The sequence below is a fragment of the Rhinatrema bivittatum genome, chromosome 7, assembly GCF_901001135.1.
Source record: "Rhinatrema bivittatum chromosome 7, aRhiBiv1.1, whole genome shotgun sequence".
Classification (NCBI taxonomy): Eukaryota; Metazoa; Chordata; class Amphibia; order Gymnophiona; family Rhinatrematidae; genus Rhinatrema; species Rhinatrema bivittatum.
The window spans coordinates 301,978,706-301,999,944 of NC_042621.1; the positions used below are offsets into that span (position 1 = coordinate 301,978,706).

At 44.7% G+C, this 21,239-nt stretch overlaps 1 protein-coding gene across 1 annotated transcript in view; it reads left to right on the top strand.

Moving 5' to 3' along the window:
• Positions 1–21,239, top strand: part of SLC18A2 (solute carrier family 18 member A2) — a 90,613-nt gene that overhangs the window by 15,267 nt on the left and 54,107 nt on the right. The window lies entirely within an intron of this gene.

The following is a 21,239-nucleotide window of genomic DNA, read 5'->3' on the forward strand; positions in this document are numbered from 1 at the left end:
GGTCAAACTCTTTAAAGAGATTTTCTTTTAGTTTTGTCAATTCTTTTGGGTTTTTTTCTCCAAGAATGCTGGCAAATTTTCACTCTTTTCTTGCTAAAATTATCGTTCAAGCTTGAGGGTGGAGACTTTTTTGCACTTCAGCACTTTGTGAATGCTTTGATCTGCTGATGCGTTAATGCTTGGAGGCCTATAATAACAGCTGCATAAGTATAATCTATTTCTATACGTCCCGCACAATCTCGTACTTGTTCTTGTAGATTATTTGGTGGGCATGGAGGAATTTTCTTCTTCTTATATTGAATTCTTTGACATCCTCGGGCCAGTCTGCAATTCCAAAACTGCAGGAGAATGCAGGGATTGCGAGCTGATTGGGAGTTTGCATCTTATTCTGTGCTCTTAAAGCATTTTTCAGTACCCATTTCAGCCTCCTGTAGCGTTCTTTGCTGATCTTTTCTCTCAGTATCTTATGCTGGATTGCTGCATCTTCGTCTGCTCTTACGGGTCGCGCTAGCGTTACCCCTTATTCAGTAAGGGGCCAAAAACGCGCGTCCAACCTCCCAAACCTAAAAGCGCCCGAAACATGCAAATGCATGTTGATGGCCCTATTAGGTATTCCCGCGCAATTCAGAAAACAAAATGTGCAGCCAAGCCGCACATTTTGCTTTAAGAAATTAGCGTCTACCCAAAGGTAGGCGCTAATTTCTTCGGGCACCGGGAAAGTGCACGGAAAAGCAGTAAAAACTGCTTTTCTGTGCACCCTCCGACTTAATATCAGCAATATTAAGTCGGAGGTCCTGAAAGTTACCAAAAGTTAAAAAAAAAAAAAAAAAAAAAATTTGAAGTCGGCTCGCAGGTCGAAAACCGGACGCTCAATTTTGCCGGCGTCCGGTTTCCGAACCCGTGGCTGTCAGCGGGCTCAAGAACAGATGCCGGCAAAATTGAGCGTTGGCTGTCAAACCCTCTGACAGCCGCCGCTCCAGTCCAAAAGGAGGCACTAGGGACACGCTAGTGTCCCTAGCGCCTCCTTTTGCCTGTTTTTACCTCCGGGCCTAATTTGAATAGTGAATCGCGCGCACAGGAGAGTGGCCTATGCGCGGACTTTACTGTATCGGCCTGTTAGATATTTATCTACATCTTCCTGCTCAAGTTTTTATGTTATAGTCTTCAACCAAAGAGATATTTTCAGCATTGACTAATTTTACTTTAAGGAAGGTCACCTTAGTACATCTGTCCAGACCAAATGTCATCAGAGAAACTTTTCATTACATGGAGCTTTGCTAAATAACAATCACAGAACTTATAGAGCTTCAGCTCATCTACAAACAGCAGTGCGATGCTATCTGTGCATCATTAATGCCTCTAAGATGAAGGCTAAATCCACAGCCCAAGGAGTTAATGAGCGGATACTCGGTGGATTCTGTGCCAGACAAAGCAACAGTGGTGGCAGGGAATCTCCCTGAAATCTTCCTTGCTGGATCTTGATGTTAGGAATGATAAACTGTCCATATTCATATTTCAGGTAGAATGCAGTCTGCCACGTTTTCATGGTAAACTTAATATACTTATACAATCCAGGGCTCCCCCTGTATATTTCAGGCAGTTTATTATCCAAGAGCATGGCGCATCATCAAAAGCTTCTTTTTTGTTTTATAGACAATACAGACTATATGGAGGTTTCAGCCTTTCTTACAGCTCGCCATGATGGCTTGCATGGAGCGGCAGTTACTACCCTTAACAGAAACATGGGGGTAACCTGCATGGAGCGGCAGTTACTACCCTTAACAGAAACATGGGGGTAACCTGCACGGTGCGGCAATTACTACCCTTAACAGAAACATGGGGGTAACCTGCACGGAGCGGCAGTTACTACCCTTAACAGAAACATGGGGGTAACCTGCACGGTGCGGCAATTACTACCCTTAACAGAAACATGGGGGTAACCTGCACGGAGCGGCAGTTACTGCCCTTAACAGAAACATGGGGGTAACCTGCACGGAGCGGCAGTTACTACCCTTAACAAAAACACATTCACTAACAGCAGAATCAATATCATCTTGAGTTGTTAAGGGTAAAATGGAGAGAAGCAAATAATTCAGGGCTCATGCTTTTTCGGGGTGAGTGGTCCTTAAATTCTGGGAAGACTTGGGTTGAGGAGTATTAATAATTCTAGTAAAGAGTAGAACAAAGTGGTCAGACTAAGGTACAGGATTTAGAGATGGATTAATAGAAGTGCAGGAGATAAAAAAGGGATTATAGGAAAGTAAGTGTAATATATGGCTATGTTTACGGGTCGGTTTATCGATGAGTTGTTCCCAACCTAAACCGGCCATTGCGTCCAGAAAGTAAGAAACAGCGGGAAGAGGAGGTTGTATATCAACGTGGAGATTGAAGTTTCCAGTTATTGAAGTATGGGAGAGGTCTGTTGGTAGAGCGGAACGTGTTTGTAATAGGGGTGAGAGATCAGAGTTTAATTATTTGGGAGGGCAATAGATGACACAAAAGTTAGCACTAGAGAGGAAATCAAAAGACTTTCATAAACACCTAAGGGTGGAATCCCTACTGGGCTGAAGGGAGGATCTGAAAATGGCTAATAGACCTCCTCCTCCTCGGGGGACTCTGGAAAGGCAGTAGAATCGGGCTGGTAATACAGTTTATAATGCAATATCCAGGTTTCAGAGATTAGTACAGCATCAGGTTTATGTGTAGAAATGAAATCACATATACTAGGGACTTTGTGCATTAAAGGAGAGCAGAGTAATGGTTGTAATAAAGGTAGTAATAGGTTTAACTGACGGCATGATCAGCTTCAAGTAACGACTATTACCAGGTGCAAACCTGCAGGCACCAGGTCCACGTTCGCCATATAGACCTTGGCCTGGAATAGAACTAATGTCCATGGAGGAATTAGTAGACAGATTCACAGACATGAAAGAATAAACACAACTATTAATAGAGTCGAAGGGGAGCACGAAGGAGTGATCTCCTTTGGCGTGTGGTGCCTCCGGCGATGCAACGACAGTCTTGTACCGACGCACAAGCGATGATGTCACAGGTGGGCGGGGCGAGGAATTCCCGCACGGTACAGTCACGGTGATTCAGACAGCCCAAGCCCAAGCAAGCAAGCAGACAAGAACTCCCAGGTGTGAAATGGGAGTGCAGGCAGCAGATACAGAAGCCAGATAATACATTGAAATCGTCTGTTCAGTGTGCTGCAGCAGTCAAAAAAGCAAACAATGTTAGGAATTATTAGGAAGGGAATGGTGAATAAAACGGAAAATGTCATAATGCCTCTGTATCGCTCCATGGTGAGACCGCACCTTGAATACTGTGTACAATTCTGGTCACCGCATCTCAAAAAAGATATAGTTGTGATGGAGAAGGTACAGAGAAGGGCAACCAAAATGATAAAGGGGATGGAACAGCTCCCCTATGAGGAAAGACTAAAGAGGTTAGGACTTTTCAGCTTGGAGAAGAGACGACTGAGGGGGGATATGATAGAGGTGTTTAATATCATGAGAGGTCTAGAATGGGTAGATGTGAATCGGTTTTTTACTCTTTTGGATAATAGACTAGAGGGTACTCCATGAAGTTAGCATGTGGCACATTTAAAACTAATCGGAGAAAGTTCTTTTTCACTCAACGCACAATAAAGCTCTGGAATTTGTTGCCAGAGAATGTGGTTCGTGCAGTTAGTATAGCTGTGTTTAAAAAAGAATTGGATAAGTTCTTGGAGGAGAAGTCCATTAATGGCTACTAATCAATTATACTTAGGGAATAGCCACTGCTATTAATTTCATCAGTAGCATGGGATCTTCTTAGTGTTTGGGTAATTGCCAGGTTCTTGTGGCCCGGTTTGGCCTCTGTTGGAAACAGGATGCTGGGCTTGATGGACCCTTGGTCTGACCCAGCATGGCAATTTCTTATGTTTTTTCACAGGGATAATTGCGCAGAACGGCAGTTAATATCGTAAGCAACTTGCTGGGCAGACTGGATGGACCATTTTCATGTTTATCTGCTATCATTACTATGTTTCATTTCAGTATTAACTAATTTTTGGTTCCATATGATGTCTTTATTGCTCTTTTGAATGGTTGCCATGATGCTATGAACATCTATGTGATTGTATATTCTCTCTGCATCGACTGCAGTGAACAGCTTGTAGGTTATAGGTAGGTACATTATTGGTTAGTATATTGTGAGGATGTCACTTGGCTCTTTCTTTGGAAGGAGAAGTGTTCTTCCTGTTAACTATTCTTTGTGTGGTTATGTGCTTATTTCCAAGGACTCTGTGGGACTCTGGTGATTGATTTTTGGGTCCTTAGAATCACCTGGCTGATTTCACTGGTAAACAAATTTCTGGGAACCTTTTGTTTCCTCCACAACCTTGGGTGAAACAAGGAGATTTTAACAAGCTGAACACAAATATGCATTTAGTATGTCTGTATCACGTACCGTTTGCCAGAAAAGTGCGATATACATTAAGCGTTGTTACGTGTCTGTAGTGGCCTAAGCTATAATGGCAATGTTGGCACCAGAAAACAAAGCTAAAACTGTTTTGCCGCAGATTTTCGTCTGTCTGCTTCGCGGATGGATGGTCGCACGCCTTTCAGCCAGGCTCGCAGACGACTGGCGCAAGATACGCAACATATATGAGGAGCCCATGCTCTGTCCTGTTCACCAGTTTTGCACCCGAAGTACAACTCGTTTGCCTTCTTAATGAGTGCAGTCCTACTCCTTTTCTGTGCTGGCAGAGTAAACTCACCACAGATGTATCAAAACGTGTCACGGCTATTACGACATTGGCGCGACATTTCATAAAGTATATGAGATTAAATCCACAAGCTTTAAACTCAACAGTTTTAGCGATAGGATTCGCTCGTTCACACAGACGTTGCATAGGAGACTGCTCGTTGCTGCTGCTTATCTAAGGCTGCGTTGTCATGGAAACAAGTTGGAGTCTCTCAGCCCATCTGGGGCTTCACCCAGAGCAAGTTCTCGCACGATCAGGCAGAGGTTCTTGGTGTATTTTTAAAAACGTTAGTCTCTGTTACATTTATTTATGTATTTATTTAGTGCTTTTTTTATACCGGCATTCATGATTTACAATCATATCATGTCTGTTTACAAGGAACCGGGGGAATAACAACCTTAAACATTAACATAGCATAGGGAAGTAAAAATTACATTGAAACAGGGGTGATAGCACTGGGAGAAGAAGCAAACAGAGTAGAAGGTAATTCAATGAGCAGAACAACAATGATTTACAGTGTGCTGAGTGTTTGGTAATGAAGCTATGGGGGATCAGTGGACTTGGGGAAAGGCTTGTTTGAATAACCAAGTCTTAAGCCTTTTTCTGAATGTCAGCAGGCAAGGTTCTTGTCTGAGTTCAGGGGGATAGTATTCCAAATGGTTGGTCCAGCTGTAGAGAGAGCCCGTTTTCTGGTGACTAGATGATGTGTGGATTTGGTTGGGGGTGCGTGGAGGGATCCTTTGTAGGCATCTCTGATAGGTCTAGACGAAGTGTGTGGTCTGAGTGGGAATTGAAGGTTAAGGGGAGCTTGATTGTGGATGATGGTGAGAAACTTGTGTAGAATTCTGAAACTTATTGGTAGCCAGTGTAGACTTCTGAGGATGGGTGTGATGTGGTCTCTTCTGCGAGTGTTTGTTAGGATTCTGGCCGCAGCGTTTTGCAGCATCTGAAGAGGCTTGATGGAAGAATCTGGGAGACCTAGCAAAATGGAGTTGCAGTAGTCTATCTTAGAGAAAAGAATGGTTTGGAGGACCGTTCTGTAATCTTGAAAGTGTAGAAGTGGTTTAATTCTTTTTAGTACCTGCAGTTTATAGAAGCAGTCCTTGGTAGTGTGATAGATGCAGGTTTTTAAATTCAGATGGCTGTCGATTAATACTCCCAGGTCTCTTGCTTGGTTGACGAAGGCGTTAGTGAATGACCTTTGAGGGGTATCGTTGTTGTCCGGGGAAATAAGGAGGAGTTCGGTCTTAGCTGAATTGAGTATGAGGTTTAGATTAGTGAGGAGGTGGTTGATCTCTCGGAGGCAACTTTCCCAGTACTTGAGTGTATTAGAAATAGATTCTGTTATGGGGGATCAGGATTTGCACGTCATCTGCGTAAAGGAAGTGTTTTAGTTTTAGGTTAGTTAACAGCTGGCACAGTGGAAGGAGGTAGATATTGAAGAGAGTGGGGGACGAAGAGGAACCCCGAGGAACTCCTAGTGAGTTAAGTTGCTTATGGCCACCGCCCATGCACTCTCACCGGCTGCTGTGCATATCCACCTTCTGTGACTGTGGCAGAGAAGTGAGATGTTGTCGGAAGCAGAAGGTGGTGAGGTTGGGATAGGGAAGTACGTGTTTGGATCCCATTTCACTTCATCATTTTGACGAGCACTTCCTCTAGAGAGAGGTAAAACTGCAGAGTTAGAATTAATGGCAGCCAGGGATGGATGATGACATTAGTAGAATCCCAGACGTGGTGGGAACTGTCTCATTACTTGGCAGTAAATGCAGCAAGTTATCCGCTGTGCCGAAAAAGTTACATCTATACAGGAAAGGCGTTGATGTCCACTGATGTACCTGGCCTAAGTGACATCCCAGTCTGATGGAGGATACTGCAGGGGAAATGATGGCAGGAATGGAGGCGATACGGGCTAAAAATTATCAGCGTGAAGAACAAGAGAAATATTTGATGCTACGGAGAAGAATGAACTAATGACTTGAGTAGCCAGAACGGAATAATGAGTGAGAGCAGAGGACCTGAATTATCCAAACGCTGACGAGCTAGAAGCTTATACATAACTTATTGGCTCAAGAAAGCTGGGCTGCAGAATTGTCACTCCATCACAGGCCTCTGTCTCCTCTCCCCCGACACACCTTACCCACCTCTCCCGTGCCATGAAAAAGTGGAGCTGCTCCAGGCAGGGAATGAAGGTTCAGCCGAAAAGAACATAAGGACATGCCATACGGGTCAGACCAAGGGTCCATCAAGCCCAGCATCCTGTTTCCAACAGTGGCCAATCCAGGCCACAAGAACCTGGCAATTACCCAAACACTAAGAAGATCCCATGCTACTGATGCAATTAATAGCAGTGGCTATTCCCTAAGTATAATTGATTAATAGCCATTAATGGACTTCTCCTCCAAGAACTTATCCAAACCTTTTTTAAACCCAGCTACACTAACTGCACTAACCACATCCTCTGGCAACAAATTCCAGAGCTTTATTGTGCATTGAGTGAAAGAACTTTCTCAGATTAGTTTTAAATGTGCCACATGCTAACTTCATGGAGTACCGGCCGCTGCCATCTTTAAAGATGGCGCCGGCCAGCCAGTGCTCCTACCATGTGACAGGAGCCGGCCAATGGCACGGATACCCTGTCACATGGTAAGGGCAAAGTGCCATCGGTGCCATCTTTATGAGTGGCAGCCGACGGCCCGAGAACGGGAGATCGCTCCCGGGACCACCACTAGACCACCAGGTAATTTTAAAATGTTTTGGGGGGCTCGGGAGGGTGGGGGAAGCTAAGGGGTCGTTTTGAAAGGGTCGGGTGGGTTGTTTTTTTTATCGGGCCATCGGTGCCATTTTTGAGTGGCAGCCAAAATGGTGCCGATGGCCCGAGAGCGGGAGATAGGTCCCCGTGCCCCCACTGGACTACCAGGTAATCGTTTAAAGTTTGGGGGGGGGGGTTCGGGAGGGTGGGGGAAGGTAAGGGATTCGTTTTATAGGGTTGGGGTGGGTTTAGGGGTTTTTTTGGTGTGCCGGGTTTCCCCGCCCTCCCCCCGATTTACGATTTATCACGATAAATCGGGGGAATTTCTATTGTATCGTGACCCTTAACGATTTTTGACAATTTAAAATATATCTGATGATTGTTTTAAATCGTCAAAAAACAATTCACATCCCTATTCACCATTCCCTTCCTAATAATTCCCAACATTCTGTTTCTACCCATATAAATTCTACTGAGCATTTAGTCTCTTGTATGATCTTTATCCTGTTGGATTCTATACCCTCCCGGACATAAAGTGCCACACCCTCACCAAGTTGATCCTCCCTATCATTGCGATATAATTTGTACCCTGATATAGCGCTGTCCCATTGGTTATCTTCTTCCATCAGGTCTCTGAGATGCCAATTATGTCAATCTCATCATTTCCTGCTAAACACTCTAACTCTTCCATCTTACTTCTTAGACTTCTGGCATTGGCATACAGACATTTCAAAGTGTGTGGTTTTTTGTTTTTTTTGTTTGTATTAACAACCTGCTTTTCAGTTGATATGGATAATTTGGAATTCTTTAGCTCAGGTGATTCTTTACTTTTAGTCACATGGACTATGTTAACTTTTCTTGAAACCTCTCTGTTGGGATGCCCTAACTCTCCTGTTTCATTAGTATCCTTCAAAGATAACTTCCTCCAAACCATGCACTGCTGAGTGACTATCGGCTTTCACCCTTGTTCTAGTTTAAAAGCTGCTCTATCTCCTTTTTAAAGGTTAGCGCCAGCAGTCTGGTTCCACTCTGGTTAAGGTGGAGCCCATCCCTTCGGAAGAGACTCCCCCTTCCCCAAAAGGTTCCCCAGTTCATTACAAAACCGAATCCTTCTTCCCTGCACCATCGTCTCATCCACGCATTGAGACTCTGGAGCTCTGCCTGCCTCTGGGGACCTCCGCGTGGAACAGAGAGCATTTCAGAGAATGCTACCCTGGAGGTTCTGGATTTTAGCTTCCTACCTAAGAGCCTAAATTTGGCTTCCAGAATCTCTCTCCCACGTTTTCCTATGTCGTTGGTGCCCACATGTACCACGACAGCCGGCTCCTCCCCAGCACTGTCTAAAATCCTATCTAGGTGACGGGTGAGGTCCGCCACCTTCGCACCAGGCAGGCAAGTTACCAGGCAATCCTCATGTCTATCAGCCACCCAGCTGTCTACATTTCTAACAGTTGAATCACCAACTATGATGGCTGACCTAACCCTTCCCTCCTGGAGAGCAGGTCGTTGCTACAGGATCACTTCCTGCTACACCAGGGTGATGTTCTCCAACTTGGAGACCTTTCTGATCCAAGGCAGCACTGGGGCTGCCAGGCTGGATTTGGGACTTGGCTACTATGTCCCTGAAGGTCTCATCTATATACCTCTCTGTCTGCCTCAGCTCCTCCAAGTCTGCTACTCTAGCCTTCAGAGATCGGACTTGTTCTCTGAGCGCCATGAGCTCTTTGCACCAAGTGCACACATACAATCTCTCACCGGCGGGTAAAAAATCATACGTGTGACACTCAATGCAAAAGACTGGAAAGCCCCCCTCTTGCTGCTGGACTGCTGCCTTCATTTTAGTTTTATTGAGTTCCTAGTTAAGTTTAGGAGACTAAGGGAGTTGGGATTAGAGTTCTTTAAATTTACAGGTATATTTACTAATTAATCTGCTAGTGTCCTACAAGGGGATGATTGAACTCTCAATAACGGCTGGTACAATAGTATGAGTTAAGATAAGAGCCTGATTGATTTTTAATGAAAAAGGGTCTCTTGCCTAAAAATCAAGGGTTGAGCTGTGGGTGGGTGGGAACGACAGATACTAGAATTAGCTCCCTCTGGATTGCTTATTATCTCAGACACACACAAACTCTAAAGAATAAATCCCACTACTTCACCTTTCTCCAAATTTTAAGTACTAAAATTTCCAAAAGCTATACTTACCAATCCTCTTCAACCACCATTAAGTTGATCTTCACTCAAAGGATTTGAAAGGTTTGAGATTTGCATGCCATTAGGCGCACGCTTCCGGTTCTCTTCTACTGCAAAGGGTGTGGGGCCTCTGGAAGCCGGGGCTGTGGAAGTCAATCCCTGGATCGCTTGCGGTGACCTCTGGATGCCTCTACCCGGGGGGGTGCTCGGCGCAGTATGCAGATGAGCCTTCTGATCCTCCTCCACTGCAAAGGGTGCGGGGCCTCTGGAAGCTGCAGCTGTGGAAGTCAATCCCTGGATCGCTTGCGGTGACCTCTGGACTCCTCTGCCAGGGGATGCTGGGAGCAGTATGCAGATGAGCCTTCCAGTTCTCTTCTACTGCAAAGGGTGTGGGGCCTCTGGAAGCTAGGACTGTGGTGTTCAAAGCCTGGATCGCTCGCTGTGACCTCAGTTATCACGGATTCTCATTTAACACTATCAGCAATTTTTAAATCATTTTGCATAAGCTTGTTGACCCACTTTTAACCCATGGTGCCCTGGCCAGCATAGGTGCTCCTCAGCATAAGCATCTTGTACCTAAGGAGAAATCGAGTCCTCTCGGGGAGCAGCAGCAGCACATCCTCATACACCCTGCAGTCACCTCTCTCCTCCCTCCTCCTGTCACACTTCCTTTTTGGAAAGGAAACTTGTGCCTAGAGGAGGAAGGGGCTACCCCAGGGTCTTATGCGTCATTCTTCCTGGACCCAGGGGTATGTACCTCGCTCATACTAGAAGATTCCCTGCTTCCTCTTTAAATGCGGGAATAAACAGGCCCCTGAGTATTTCACTCAACTTCTTTCCTCCTACACTCACGCCAAGGAGCTCCAATCCTCCCAATTGGCCCTCCCTTCCTCTGCCAAATTGACTTCTACAAGACTGCGTGCTCTCAGCTGCCATACACCAAAAATTTGGAACAAGGTAGCACACCCTCTTCATCTCATGTCATCTTTCCAGTAAAAAGCAAAGGCATGACTGTTCAACCAAGCCTTCCCCCAGATCCCTCAGTTGCTGTGAAAGAATGACCAAAACCGTTCATCTTAACTGAAATTAAGCCATCTCTGGACGTCCATAGCCAAGACTCTTACTTCACCTGCGCCAAGCGCCAGCTTTACTGCCCCAACTCTTAGCCCTGCTCTATATTCCTGCTCCCCCCCAATCGATCCTTGATCCTGTCATAGATCCCACCAGTACCTAGAACCTGAGCCCGATAACGAGGTGCAACTAATTTTATTTATTTATTTAATAGCTTTTCTTATACCGGTATTCGTGGGTACATCATATCGGTTTACATATAACTGAAGGAAAATACAAAAAAACAGGGACGGGGAGAATGGAGCAGGAGAAAAACAACGAAGATCTACTATGAACCAGAGAAAAGGCTGAAAAAGGACAGAAAATAAAACTAATATAGGAACAGTACCTTGCAGAGTAACAACGTAAAAATGGTACAGGGATTTGCAAATGAACACTATACAGTCTTTCAAAATTTACAATATATGCAATAAATACAGTATAACATGGCAAGGAGACTTGAAGTACAAGGGAGGGATAGGAGAGGGAGGGCTAAAGTTACAGGGGAAAAACAGTGGCGATTAAAAACAGGGGGAGAAGGAGATAACTGAAAGGAATACAAAAAAGGCAGGGATGGGGAGGGAGGAACAGAGGGAAGACAGTGAGGAAATACTTTGAACCAGTGGGAAGGGTTGGAGAAATGGCAGAAGAATAATTGAAGTAGGAGCAGTACCTTGCTTACGACAATATGATAAGGTAAAGGATCTTGCAAATAAACAAAATACAATAAACAATATACAATATAAAATCTTGCAAAAAGTGCAATAAACAAAATACAATAAACAATATACAAGGTAAAGGAACTTGTGAATAAATAAAATACAATAAACAATATACAATATAAAATCTTGTAAAAAGTGTAATAAAGAAAATACAATAAACAATATACAAGGTAAGGGAACTTGTGGATAAGCAAAATACAATAAACAATATACAATCTTGCAAACAATGCAATATAGCATGGCAGTTAGTCTTGTAAAAGTACAAGGGAGAAATTAGTAAAGGGGAGGGAAAAGGGCTGCAGAGGAGCAACAGTGATGATTCAGTGGAATCTCATTCCTGTGGAATTGAGGTCTTTGGATGATGATCAAGCAAACAAGGACAACAGAAAACCTTGGTACACCCCAAAACTAAAATCCATAAAACAGGATCTCAGAAAAAAAGAACAACACTGGCGCAAAAACCCAACATATGCCAACATCACGGCATTCAAAACCACGATGCACCATTACAGAATATCCATCCTCCAAGCAAAAAGAGACTTTTACTCCCAAAAAATCCACCACTTCATTTTCGACCCGAGAGCGCTTTTTTCCTTGGTCTCATCCCTCACTAAACCCCCATCGACATCCATACCAGACGATAAAGCAGCAAGCAAAGCAGAAGAACTGGCAACCTACTTCAAAAACAAGATCCCAAACCTACTAATGCAATCCAATAATAATAATAATATTAATTATACTACACCAGTAATACCTCGAGCTGCTGTCCCATCACAAAAGGCTAGCCTTAGGGAATTTGAACCGACCTCATCCTTAGAGGTCGAAAATATCCTAAAAAAGCTCAAACCTTCTTCACACCCTCAGGATACCATACCCACCAATCTCCTCATCTCTTGTGCTGAAACCATTTCCAAACCCATCGCACAAATCATCAATTGCTCCTTCTCTCAAGGGCTTGTACCCGACCCACTAAAAATGGCAATCATAAAACCACTAATAAAAAAACCTAATCTTTCTCCAGAAAACCCGGCTAATTTTCGTCCAATAGCTAATCTACCGTTCATCGCAAAAATCTTGGAACGAGTTGCAAATAAACAACTAACAGAATACCTAAATGACCACAACATTCTTTCCCCATCGCAGTTCGGCTTCCGCCAATCTCGAAGCACTGAAACTCTACTAATCTCACTAACGGACTCTATTTTACTGAATCTTGAAAACAGACATCCCTGTCTCCTCATCCTCCTAGATCTAACAGCAGCATTTGACACGGTCAATCATAACACATTAATAGATCGTCTGTCAGACATAGGTATTAGAGATGAGGCCCTCAACTGGTTCAAATCATTCCTACAGAACAGACAGTATAAGGTCAAGGTCAACAAGGAAGAATCTCAACCAGTCACCTGCAACTTAGGAGTCCCACAAGGATCGTCACTCTCTCCAACATTATTCAATATTTACCTCCTACCACTCTGCCAGCTCCTCATCAACCTAAATCTCATCCACTACTTATACGCAGACGATGTTCAGATACTGATTCCAATTACGGAATCTCTCCAAAAAACTCTGGACTTCTGGAACTCTTGCCAACAAGCCATCAACAACTTACTCACTAGCCTCAACCTGATCCTTAATCAAAACAAAACAGAATATCTCCTCATCTCCCAAAATGGAACCAACACACTTCCAAGTACCATCATGTCTACCCAATTAACAATGACCCCACAAGTCAGAAATCTAGGAATTATACTGGACAATCAAATGAATTACAGATCACTCATAAATAACATCGTAAAGGACGGATTCTTCAAATTACAAGTCCTAAAAAGACTGAGACCTCTCCTACATTTTAAAGACTTCCGATTAGTTCTACAAGCAATCATTCTCACGAAAATAGACTACTGCAACTCACTTCTACTGGGTCTACCTGCAAACGCCATAAAACCGCTACAGATGCTGCAAAACGCTGCAGCGAGGATCTTAACCAAGTCCAACAAAAGAGACCACATCTCACCCATCTTAAAAAGCCTACACTGGCTTCCCGTCAAATTCAGAATACTTTTCAAAGTGCTCTCAGTAACCCACAAGGCACTACACAACCTGGCACCACTCGAGCTCAAATTCCCTCTCCAACTCCACACCTCTACCAGACCAGTGAGACAAGCCTACAAAAACAACCTTCAAATCCCACCGATGAAGTCAGCATTAAGCAAAAGAGCTTTCTCCACAGCAGGTCCTAAAATCTGGAACACTCTCCCGTCAGATCTCAGATCAGTGCAATGCTCCACTACATTTAAAAAACGACTCAAGACTTGGTTATTCAACCAAGCTTTCCCTTAACATCAACTTGCGGAATATCCCTGCCAATGATCCCCTCCGTGGGAACACGCTAGAGAACTATATAGACCTCTAGAAATCACATATTCTTTGGCAGTCTAATTATCTAACAACATTATAATACCACCTGTTTAGCTAGACTACATTAGGCACCGTACCTTTTAATTATGTTATTAACCCCATATATCTTAACCCAAGTTAATTCGACCTGTTCATTGTAAGACATTTACTTGTCATTGTTATTGTTGAGAATGTAAACCGAATTGATCAATAATTCTGTTATTGGAAAGTCGGTATAGAAAAATGCTAAATAAATAAAATAAATAAATAAATGTTAAAAGATTTAAATTAGAATTTAAAGAGTTTTTACTCCATCGTGCTTATAATATGTAACAGCCTGAAATATGTGTAATTCAGTTATCGGAGAAAAGAATGAGAGCACATGGGTATTAGAAAAATGAAAATAATGTGAGTAGAGTAATTTGCTATGAGTTCTCATTAATGTCAACTGACGAATAATAAAGAACTTGATCTAGGGACATAGATACCAGTATTTGGTAGTACTTTTCTCCAGTTTCTGTGAAACAAAAATTTTTGTCTGAGGTGTATGTTTATTATTGTTTTTATTATGTATGTATTTTTGTTCATCGCCTAGGCCTACTTTGTGTTAGGCGATTAATAAATTTTATGAAATGAAATGAAAAAATGACTAACAAAAAAGGAGGTGAAGAATGGGGCAATAGGAGAGAAATGGAGGATGGGTATGGGGTTATTGTACAGTATATTGTAAGTTTGTTTTAAATGTAATTGCAATCTACCATGGGCTCATGCTTGGCAAATGGCGGAATATCAGATGTCTAGCAATAAATAAATGAATACACTGAAACGAATAGGGGCATGCATGAACAGTTTTTCCTTTTGGTTTTCATTTCTTTTTTTTGTTTTTTCATTTATTTTAAATTAAAAACACAACAATACAATATTTTAAAAATAAATGGAAAATAAAATGAAATAATAATATGTGGGATCCTGGGCCTGCCTGCAACCCCCTTGCACCCCAGCTCCCCCATGCCTTAGCCCCTCTATGGCCATAATAAGGGGGGAGGAACGATCCCTAGTCACTTCTGCTCCACTGGCGTCGGCTGATCTGAGGCTTTCCCATTTTAAATAAGGCCACACTCCAGATTGACGCTGTCCTTAGGCTAACTGGAGCCATTTTGAAGGGTGCATTAGCGGGGCAGGTGTGATTGTTCCTGCCCCCTTTCACCCATGGATAGGTGAAAGGGGGTCAGGAGAAACTGGAGGCAATTACAGCAAGCCTCGAGGGGCTTTTTTACAGTTTAAACATCACAGAATAATTTTGGCAGGGGCTTGAGTGAGTGGGGACTGGGGAACTTGAAAACATCTTGTTTTTTGTCCCCCGACGTCAGGAGCATAGGAGATCGCTCCCGGACCTCTGCTGGACCCCCAGGGACTTTTGGCCAGCTTGGGGGGGCCTCCTGACCCCCACAAGACTTGCCAAAAGTCCAGCGGGGGTCCAGGAGCGACCTCCTGCACTCGAATCGTTTTGCCGTACGGCCGGCGCCATTTTGCGCACAATGGCGCCGGCCGTACGGCAACATGATTTGACTGCAGGAGGTCGTTCCCGGACCCCCACTGGACCCCCAGGGACTTTTGGCCAGCTTGGGGGGGCCTCCTGACCCCCACAAGACTTGCCAAAAGTCCAGCGGGGGTCCGGGAGCGACCTCCTGCACTCGAATCGTTTTGCCGTACGGCCGGCGCCATTTTGCGCAAAATGGCGCCGGCCGTTCGGCAACACGATTTGACTGCAGGAGGTCGTTCCGGACACCCGCTGGACTTTTGGCAAGTCTTGTGGGGGTCAGGAGGCCCCCCCCAAGCTGGCCAAAAGTCTCTGGGGGTCCAGCGGGGGTCCGGGAGCGATCTCCTATGCTCCTGACATTGTTTTGCCGTACAAAATGGCGCCGGCCATGTATGGCCGGCGCCATTTTGTACGGCAAAACGATTCGAGTGCAGGAGGTCGCTCCCGGACCCCCGCTGGACTTTTGGCAAGTCTTGTGGGGGTCAGAAGGCCCCCCCAAGCTGGCCAAAAGTCCCTGGGGGTCCAGCGGGGGTCCGGGAGCGATCTCCTACGCTCCTGACGTCGGGGGACAAAAAACAAAATGGCACCGGCGCTACCTTTGACCTGTCATATGACAGGGCAAAGGTAGCACCGGCGCCATTTCTACAATGCATCGCAGGCCCGAGAGTAAAAGATCACACCGGGACCCCCGCTCTAGACCCCAGGTAATTTAAGGCATTTTGGGGGGGTTCGGGAGGGTGGGGGATTTATTTTAAAGGGTCGGGGTGGGTTTTAGGGTTGTTTTAGGGTGCCGGTTTTTCCGCCCTCCCCCCCTTCCCCTCCCCCTTCCCCCGATTTACGATTTTTGACGATAAATCGGGGGAATTCCTATTGTATCGCGCTTCTAACGATTTTTGACGATTTAAAATATATCGGACGATATTTTAAATCATCAAAAAACGATTCACATCCCTAATGCTTATTTGTTTTCCCAGACTCTGTAATTCAGTCCTTTTTGATTGTTGTCTGTATATAGATCCTCTTTTCTTCATTCCCCTGCCGTTGAAGCAGAGAGTTATGCTGGACATGCCATCGAAGCAGAGAGCAATGTTGGAGTTGCATCAAGAGTTTCAGGCTTACTGGTTAAGGGGAGTAACAGCCGCATCAGCAAGTTACCCCCATGCTTATTTGTTTTCCTAGACCGCAGAATGCAATGTCCTTGTTGACTGCTGTCTGAATCTAATTCCCCTTTTCCCTCTGCCGTTGAAGCAGAGAGCAAAGATGGAGTTGCTTCTACAGTATGAAGTCTTATTGGTTAAGGGTAGTAACCGCCACACCAGCAAGTTACCCTCATGCACTCATTTCCTCATTTCCATCATCTAGCCTTTAGGGATCCACAGTGTTTATCCAATGCCCCTTTGAAATCATTCACTGTTCTTGTCTTCACCACCTCCTCTGGAACGGCATTCCATACATCTACCACCCTCTTTGAAGAAATATTTTCTGACGTTGGTTCTGAGTCGTCCTCCCTGGAGTTCCATTTCGTGACCCCTGGTTCTACTGATTTCTTTCCAAAGGAAAAGGCTCGAAGTTCATACATCATTAAAACCTTTCAGGTATCTGAAGGTCTGTATCATATCTCCCCTGCACCTCCTCTCCTCCAGGGAGTACATATTTAGGTCCTTCAACCTCTCCTCATAAGTCATTTGATGGAGACCCCCCACCATTTTTGTTGCCCTTCTCTGGACCGCCTCCATCCTGTCAATGTCCCTTTTGAGATAATGTCTCCAGAACTGAACACAGTGCTCCAGGCGAGTCCTCACCAAGGACCTGTACAAGGGGATTATCACCTCTTTTTTTCTTACTGGTTATTCCTCTCTCTATGCAGCCCAGCATTCTTCTGGCTTTAGCTATCGCCTTGTCACATTGCTTTACCATCTTCAGATCCCCAGACACTTTCACCCCAAGGTCCCTCTCTTGGTCATGCACATCAGTCTTTCACCTCCCATCACATACAGCTCGTTTGGATTACCGCACCCCAGATGCACGACTCTGCACTTCTTGGCATTGAACCTCAGCTGCCATATCTTCGACCACTCTTCCAGCTTCCTTAAATCCCATCTCCTTCTGGCGTGTCCACTCTGTTGCAGATCTTAGTATCATTTGCAAAAATATAAACCTTACCTTCTATCCCGTCCGCAATGTCGCTCACAAAGATATTGAACAGGATCGGTCCCAACACCAATCCTTGCGGTACACCGCTTAACACCGCTCTCTCTTCAGAGCAGGTTCCATTTACCATCACACATTGTCTTCTGTCCATCAAACAGTTTGTAATCCAGGCCACCACCTTGGCGCTAACTCCCAAGCTTCTCACTTTATTCACAAGCCTCCTATGTGGGACCGTATTAAAAGCTTTGCTGAAATCTAAGTAGATCACATCGAGCGCTCTTCCTCAATCCAAAACTTTAGTCACCCAATCAAAAAAATCAGATTTGTCTGACAGGATCTTCCCCTAGTGAATCCATGCTGCTTCCATCCAGCAATCCTCCTGACTGTAGATAGGTCACTATCCTTTCTTCAGCAGATTCTCCAAAGGGTGAAGTTAACTGGCCTGTAGTTTCCAGCCTCCTCTCTGTTCCCACTCTTGTGAAGCGGGACCACCACTGCTCTTCTCCAATCTTTCGGCACCACTCCCGTTTCTAGGGATCTATTGAACAGGTCACACAGCGGAGCCACCAGCACATCTCTGAGCTCCCTCAGTATCCTGGGATGAACCTCATCAGGCCCCATGGCTTTGTCCACTTTCAGTTTCCCCAGCTCTTCCCATTCATTCTCTTCTGTAAACGGTGTTTCATCTACCCCCATCTCCACCTATGGTCTTGTCAACCAGCAAAAGTCCTTCTCCAGCGTCTTCTTTAGTGAACACAAACTGAAGTATTCGTTTAGTATTTCTGCCATTTCTTCATCTCTCCCCACATATTGATCCTTTTCACCTTTCAGTTTCACTTATACCACTTTGGACCTTTCTCTGATGTATCTGAAAAATGTTTTGTCTTCTTTCTTTACCTCCTTGGCAATCCTTTCTTCTGCCTGATTTTTAGCTTTCTTGATTTTTCTTCGCCTCCCTCAGTTTCACATGGTATTCTTCCCTGTTTTTCTCATTTTGGGATCCTTTATACTTCTTAAACGCTGTTCTTTTTGCCTTAATTTTGTCAGCCATCTCCTTAGAGAACCAGATCGGTTTCTTATTTCTCTTACTTTTGTTTACTTTTCTAACATATAGATTTGTTGCCTTGGTAATTGCTCCTTTTAGTTTGGCCCACTCTTGTTCCACCTCTCATTTTCTCCCAGCCTTCTAGTTCTACCTCCGGACATTTCCCCATTTCTATAGTCTGTTTTCTTGAAGTTCAAAACTCGGGTCTTCGTGTCTCTTCTCCGTATCCTATTTGCGATATCAAACCATACAGTTTGATAATCACTGGTGCTGAGGTGCCCGGACATTAGATACATTACCCCTGTTAGTGAGCACTAAGTTGAGTATAGCTCCCTCCCTCGTGGGCTCTATACACTGGTCATGCACAGGACTTATGCAGCAGAAAAGTCCCAGCTGACCAACAGGAGAGGTAGAAAGGCTGTGTGAGAAGTGTTTGGCTGTGAGAGGCAGCCTTACATATTTGAGAAATAAAGGGGAACCTGTAAATTTGTATTATTGATTCATCTCATGGGGCTCCATAGGGTCGTCTTTTCTTCCCTGCACCATGTCATACAGTGAGAGAGGAGGGGATGTTTGTCATGTATCTGATATGGGTTTTACATTTCAAACACACATTAGGTGTACACAGCTCCATCCTGACCTAAAACTGTGAATTTGTCAATATCACTGACTCCAAGATCTCATTCCTGAGTGGCAATGGTGGCCCTAGGCGTTGTTTTAACTCCAGGTTGCATTAATTTGCTCCCCATCTGTCTTGAAATTGCCCTGTCTCTGAGTGGCCCGCTTACTCAGCTTTGTGAGATCTCACACTTATCAGCCGTGGCTTGGAATATCCGGAAGAATTCTTCATCATCTGCAAACTTTGCCACTTGCCGGTTTAATCTCGTTTTCAGATCCGTTATTAAAACAACAAACAGCTCCGATCCCGGCCCAGGCACTTGCGAGAAGCCATCGCTTTCCTTCCGCTGCTCCCTCCTATCCGCTGGTGCCTGCCTTGTGACCAGGGCTGTCATCCAGAAAGAAACCCAGGTGAAACCCCCCTGTGTGGTGGGGCAGCGAGGGTAAAGCTGGAGGTTCTGTGGCACTGCTCGCAGGTCGTTCTCTGCCATCGGATTCTGTAGGTTAGGACTTCTCCCTCATCTTGTGTCCTGCTGAGGGCACGCTTACTAGATGTCGCCCTTCCCCCACCTCCAAACCAAGCAGAGCTGCAGTCTCATGAGAGATAAGAGACTTTAAAAGCACAGTTTGGTATCTGATATCATTTAAGTGCCTTACAGAAGTTCTTCCCATGTTGATAAGTTAACTTCCCATCCCCTTGCACCAGCGTGCAAGCTACAGTGCAGAAAGCTCTTTTGTGCTATATTGTAAGAGGGTAAGACAGGAGGAGATGGGGCTTGAAGAATCACCCTGTTAAGAGGCAGACAGAAATGTCCCTTCCTCAGTCCCTCCTACCTTCCCAAGTCTTTCAAAGGAACAGCTGCAGAGCTGGGCTGCAGCCTGCCTCCTGGAGACCTTGGCTTTTGACTTCACAAGTCAGTGCCTTGTGGGAGAAGTAACCCCGCTTCTTCCATTTGATATCTGCACTAGAAGTCTCCACATGCACGGGGTAGCATCCAAAAACCAGGATTGCCCTTCGGTCTACAGCAGGGATAGACAATTCAGATCCTCAAGGACTACCAACTGGTCAGGTTTTCAGGATGTGCCCAATGAATATGCATGAGACTGATTTGCATGCCATTCTACTGTCATGCATATTTGTTAGGAAGATCCTGAAAACAAGGGCTGGAATTGCCCACCCCTGGTCTAAAGGCTTCCCCCAGGAACCAGCGACTAGAGAAATACGACTCTGCCCTATGTGGATCCGGATGGACGGTGAGGTAAGTGCACTGACTTATTGTGGGGGATTAGGTAAGTGACAGGGCAGAGGGCTGAAGCTGTTCAGAATCTCGACTCTCAGCCAATGCAACTTGGAGCGAGTGTGAGCTGAGCAAATATCCAAATCCCGAGCCATTCTCGCTTTGGGTTCATCCCGGTCCCAGATTTATTTAGTGGTTTTTATATACCGATAACCGTTTGCACACTGTATCGGTTTACAAGGAACGCTGTGAGTACATAGGACAGGATTACAAGGAACACTGAGAGTATAAAGCGTAATATAACTGATATAGGAAATAAACCTTTTACATAGAAACAAATATTACATAGAACAATTGGTAGCAGGTAGGGTTAACTTGTATATGTATAGAATACAGTATAAACATATATTATGAGGCGAGAAGATAGAGTAGGTGTTTAAAAGTTTACATGGAGTGGATGGAAGCAAGAAGGGTTGACGAGCATGGATAAGAAACTGTATACATATTTTATAAATAATTAGAGGTGGGAGCATATGGGGCATATAATAGTAAAAGATGTGTGTAGAAGGAAGGTGGGACTAAGAAGAGGTCATTCTTAAGAAAGACGTCCAGGTCAGGAGGTGGGAACTAAGGCGGTTTAAGCACACGGAGAGCAGGGGAGAGAGGGGGGCAGGGATGAGGGTGAGTTGGAGCAGAGAGGGTACTTTTTTAGTTTCTTTTCAA